The following is a 5,544-nucleotide window of genomic DNA, read 5'->3' as shown; positions in this document are numbered from 1 at the left end:
AAATGGCATCTAATTAAATTAAAGAGCTTCTGCACAGCAAAAGAAACTATCATCAGTGTGAACAGGCAACCTACAGATTGGAAGAAAATTTTTGCAATCTATCCATCTGACAAAGGGCTAATATCCAGAACCTACAAAGAACTTAAACAAATTTACAGGAAAAAAGCAAACAACCCCATCAAAAAGTAGGCAAAGGATATGAACAGACACTTCTCAAAAGAAGACATTTATGCAGCCAACAGACATATGAAAAAATGCTCATCATCGCTGGTCATCAGAGAAATGCAAATCAAAACCACAATGAGATACCATCTCATGCCAGCTAGAATGGTAATCATTAAAAAGTCAGGAAACAACAGATGCTGGAGAGGATGTGGAGAAATGGGAATACTTTTACACTGTTGGTGGGAATGTAAATTAGTTCAACCATGTGGAAGACAGTGTGGCGATTCCTCAAGGATCTAGAACTAGAAATACCACTTGACCCAGCAATCCCATTACTGTATATACCCAAAGGACAACAAATCATGCTACTATAAAGACACATGCACACGTATGTTTATTGTGGCACTATTCACAATAGCAAAGACTTGGAACCAACCCAAATGTCCATCAATAATAGACTGGATAAAGAAAATGTGGCACATACACACCATGGAATACTATGCAGCCATTGAAAAAGGATGAGTTCATATCCTTTTGCAGGGACATGGATGAAGCTGGAAACCATCATTCTCAGCAAAATATCACAAGGACAGAAAACCAAACACCACATGTTCTCACTCATAAGTGGGAGTTGAACAATGAGAACACATGGACACAGGGAGAGGAACATCACACACTGGGGCCTGCTGGGGCCGGGGGGCTGGGGAGGGATAGTATTAGGAGAAATACCTGATGTAAATGATGAGGTGATGATGCGTCAAACCATCATGGCACATGTATACCTAGGTAACATACCTGCACATTGTGCACTTGTACCCTAGAACTTAAAGTATAATAATAAAAAAATTTTTTAAAGTTAACATTATCAGTGAGCTATTTTATCCAAAGATCAAACAATAAATGGGGACTTTATGACAGGCCCGGTTCTCAGAACTTACATATAATAAGCATTTAGTGTTTACATTTACACTCCAACTTTAAAATATTTAATGCTGACAACCCTATGAAGTAGGTACTTTATCATCATCTTACAGAAGGGGAAACTTACAGAAAGGGGCACGAAGAGAACAATAATGTTAAATGGCAGAGCCAGAATTTGGACACATGCTGTAGGCTTCAGAGTCTTTGCACTTTACCACCACACTGTGTTCCTCTCAGAGACCCAGGAATGTCAGTGTTAAAGGCTACCTTAGCCAACTGAAGCCCAGAGAAGTAGAGTAATGTACCTAAGGTCACACAGCAGATCCCAAACTGAAACTCATCCCTCAACAATCATTCACTCAGCATTTAGTAAGCACCACCAGGTGCCAGGCACCATGGGAGCCCAGGTTCAATGAAGATTAATCAAAGTTTCTGCATTGGAGGAACGTGCAGTCTGGTGAGGGAGAGGAAGGGTTGGGAAACTGGGGAACCTACGTGAAAACCAGTACGGGCAATAGAGGCACCATTTCAGAGACTGTGGAAGGCTGCGTTTTTTCTTGAAGCAGAAGCATCAGGCATTCTTATTCTTGGCATTCTCCAAGAAAAAACAAAAGTCATCTCCTGGAGTCTAGAGCCTCCAGGCACAAAGGGAGCAGAGTGTAGGCTGGGAGGTGAGGATGGAGCTCCGCCTGGGCGAAGGGGAGGCTGGCCCACCCACATGCATTCAGGTCCTCCGGCTTTCACAGGCCAATATAGGGCTTGGCTACTGTCGTGTTGTTTGAGAGGGACTGCACAGAAAAGGCTGCTGTGTCCTGCCCCTGCCTTTGGTCAGCCTCCACTCCCTCACCATGGACACCCCGGTGACCTCCCTGATCCAGGCACCATGGAAGCTTCTCTCTGTTTTTGGCTTTTGCAGCTGAGAAGCGCATGCCGAATTCTAACCCAGGATATCCTGACTATCCTGAACATCAGTCATTGGCATTCAACCTTTACCATCAAGCTGCATTGACATTCCATAGGTATTATGGCATACTTAAGAGTTTTCTTTAGGTCGGGCATGGTGGTTCATGCCTGTAATCTCAGCACTTTGGGAGGCCAAGGCAGGTAGATCACAAGGTCAGGAGATCGAGACCATCCTGCCTAACACAGTGAAAACCCATCTCTACTAAAAATACAAAAATTAGCCAGGCGTGGTAGCAGGCGCCTGTAGTCCCAGGTACTCGGGAGGCTGAGGCAGGAGAATGGCGTAAACCCGGAAGGCAGAGTGCAGTGAGCCGAGACCACACCACTGCACTTCAGCCTAGGCAACAGAGCAAGACTTCGTCTCAAAAAAAAAACAAAAAAAAAAGTTTTCTTTAAATCAAATCTAAATTAGTTCACTTTTTTCCTATCCTGACCCTAAACAATAACAGCCTTGAAATCTTGACTTCTGTGTGCTAATTCTTAACGCTCTAATTCATATTCAAATAAAACATAACTATTAAAATGTATGACGTTTGGCTGGGCGCAGTGGCTCCACTTTGGGAGGCCGAGGCGGGTGGATCACCTGAGGTCGGGAGTTCAAGACCAGTCTGACCAACACGGAGAAACTCCATCTCTACTAAAAATACAAAACTAGCCAGGCATGGTGGCGCATGCCTGTAATCCCAGCTCCTCGGGAGGCTGAGGCAGGAGAATTGCTTGAACCTGGAGATGGAGGTTGCAGTGAGCAGAAATCGCGCCATTGCAATCCAGCCTGGGCGACAGAGCAAAACTCTACCTCAAAAAAAAAAAGTAAGACATTTGTCTTTGTGCCACCTGAGTCCATCTTGTGTTTCTTCAGTGGCTTACACATTACCCTTGAGGAAGGGCTCTAAGTTCCTCCAAAGCCAGGAAGGGCAAAGATGAATGTGGCTATTCTCTGACTTCTAGCACCAATCTTGGCCTGTTGGGCAAGAGAGAAAGAAGGGAGAAGATTACAGAGCGCACCCCTTCTCTACCTCATACCCAGGCAGAGCACACTCTGGCATTCTCTGCCCCTGGTACCCTCCTGCCTGCTGGGCTGCAGCAGGTAGCCCTGCTCCCGTCACTGAATTAGAAGTGAAGGAAAGTGGCACCCACCCAGGCAATGGGTTCACTGCAACAGGGAAAGGGTACCCCACAGGTAAGCCAAGCTGCTGCCTCTGCAGCCCCTCCATGCCCAGGAAGAGAGGCCCCGAAACCCACAAGAAGGGCATTCCTAAGGCAGAGACCTTGGAGAGAAAAGATTAGCAAAACATTGCCTGGGAGTCCAGAACTGAAGTATATGTCTCCAAGTTGAGGGTGGGAGTGAGGGATGATGCCAAACTTTGGAATAGTAATGGCCCTTTTACCCATGGTGGCTAACATGATCATGTTCTACAACACACTTTTAAAAATACTATTGGTTGGGCACAGTGGTTCACGCCTGTAATCCCAGCACTTTGGGAGGTCAAAGAGGACAGATCACTTGAGACCAGGAATTCGAGATCAGCGTGGCCAACATGGTGAAACACCATCTCTACTAAAAACACAAAATTAGCTGGGTGTGGTGGCACATGCCTGTAATCCCAGCTATTCAGGAGGCTGAGGCAGGAGAATCACTCGAACCCCAGAGGTGGAGGTTGCAGTGAGCAGAGATCGCGCCACTGCGCTCCAGCCTGGGCAACAGAGTCAGATTCCATCTCAAAAAAATAAATAAATAAAAATACTATTGGGAACTCTCTGAGTGCCAATCACTGGACTGGACCTGTGCAGATCCTTCATCTTCTTTTATCTTCACTACAATCTGAGATGTGGGTATTATTCTTGCTCACTCTACAGACACAGAAACAAAGCAATTGTCCAAGATCTCAAAGATGGAAAGAGGCCAAGTTAGAATGAAAACCCAGATCTTCTAAACATACACTGCCCCAGTAGTCTTCCCAGGAACACTGTACAGCCTTCATGTAGTACATATGTTTACATGTTTCCTATATAACAAAGAAACCAGAAGCTTCCCTGGTGCTGGGGGCTATGGGGAAAGCACAAGGGAGAAGACACCAGCTCCCACTCTGCTGCAACACATAGCACTCTTCTCAGGGATGGGGCAGTGGTGTGTTATTGTTACACAAGGGGCTCTCTGTCGGGGAGGGAAGATAAGCCTCTTCTATAGCGTTTGCCATTTTCCATGGTGTAAATATTCCATGGCTGATTTCAAGCTGCCACCATGATGTCACTGAATGCAGAGGTGGGAAGAGATGCACACAACTAGGTCTCCTGAGTTTGCTCAAGCAGGCCCAGCACACCATGGGCCAGGGTGAGGAAAGGGAGACTGTCCCAGGCTGGGAGTCAGGAACACACATGCAGGAACAAACTGCCGGTGCCTGAGAAAGGAAGGGGATTGGACAGAATTTCCGACTTTGGGGGCCCCTGAGAGGAGAAGAGGGAAGTGTTCAGACAAGAACTTGAGTTGAGAGTCCAGACATGCCCATCCAGGGCTTAGTACCCAGCCATTACCACCCTGACCCAATCAGGTTCAACCAGTTGGGTGCCCTGCTGCTAGCAACAGCTCCAGATTTGGAAAATATTATGAGGCCTGTTACTAAGGACAGCCTCCCAACACCCCAGAGGGTGAAGGGCAACTTCCAGGGGAAAGTTGCCAGGATTCCTACACCCTGGGGATGTTCAGTGAAAGCTGCAGCAGGAACTCCCGGACCCGGAGACAGAGTCGGGGGTTACATGGACCAGCTCCCTCCCCCTCAACCATCTCACCAGCCTCTCTCCTGTGGCCATCTGAGTGCTGTGCCCTGGGTGTTGGAAGCGAGGTTCAAGGAATTTCCATCTGAGAGGAGATCCGTATTTTCAAAACTGCAAGCTACAACCCACTAGTGGATTGTGAAATCAATTGCATGAGTCTTTACCAGCACATGAGTGTGCATCACAGGTAGTAAGGGTAATATTGCAACATGAAATTTTGTTCTGTGCGTGTGTGTGCGCGCGTGCGCATGTGCAGAACTGTAATATAAAATGAATTTATTATTAGAGATCATTGTTCAAAAACAATTTCAGAAATTCTCTGACAAAGGAAGTCATCCCCACACCCAAACACAAACAAACCCAAGAAAATAAGACCAGAAACAGGAGCAGCGTTAGGTGTCACAACTTGAGGATAGAACATAGAGGGGAAGTCTGGGAAACTTTTCCAAAGGAGAGAAGTAATGAAAAGCAGAGTTGGAAAGGGGAAACAAGAAACTAAGGAATCTCTCCCAATCTATCCTGGAAGGGAGAGGAAATTCTCTTAATATCTAATCCCTAAACCCACTGATGTGCTCTTCCCTGCAGCCCACCCACTCCTCAAAAGGAAAACGCACAGCTCCCTCCTCCAGGTAACCACCTTTCCTGGGTCATGACAGTGACACAGGTGGTCAGGGCTAGGGAGGGTGGAGTGAGCTGGGCTCGGGGGCACAGACAGCAACATGC

Source organism: Rhinopithecus bieti, unplaced genomic scaffold (genome assembly GCF_001698545.2).
Source record: "Rhinopithecus bieti isolate Rb0 unplaced genomic scaffold, ASM169854v2 scaffold_56806, whole genome shotgun sequence".
NCBI classification, from domain to species: Eukaryota; Metazoa; Chordata; class Mammalia; order Primates; family Cercopithecidae; genus Rhinopithecus; species Rhinopithecus bieti.
Note: the sequence above shows the minus strand (reverse complement) of the source record.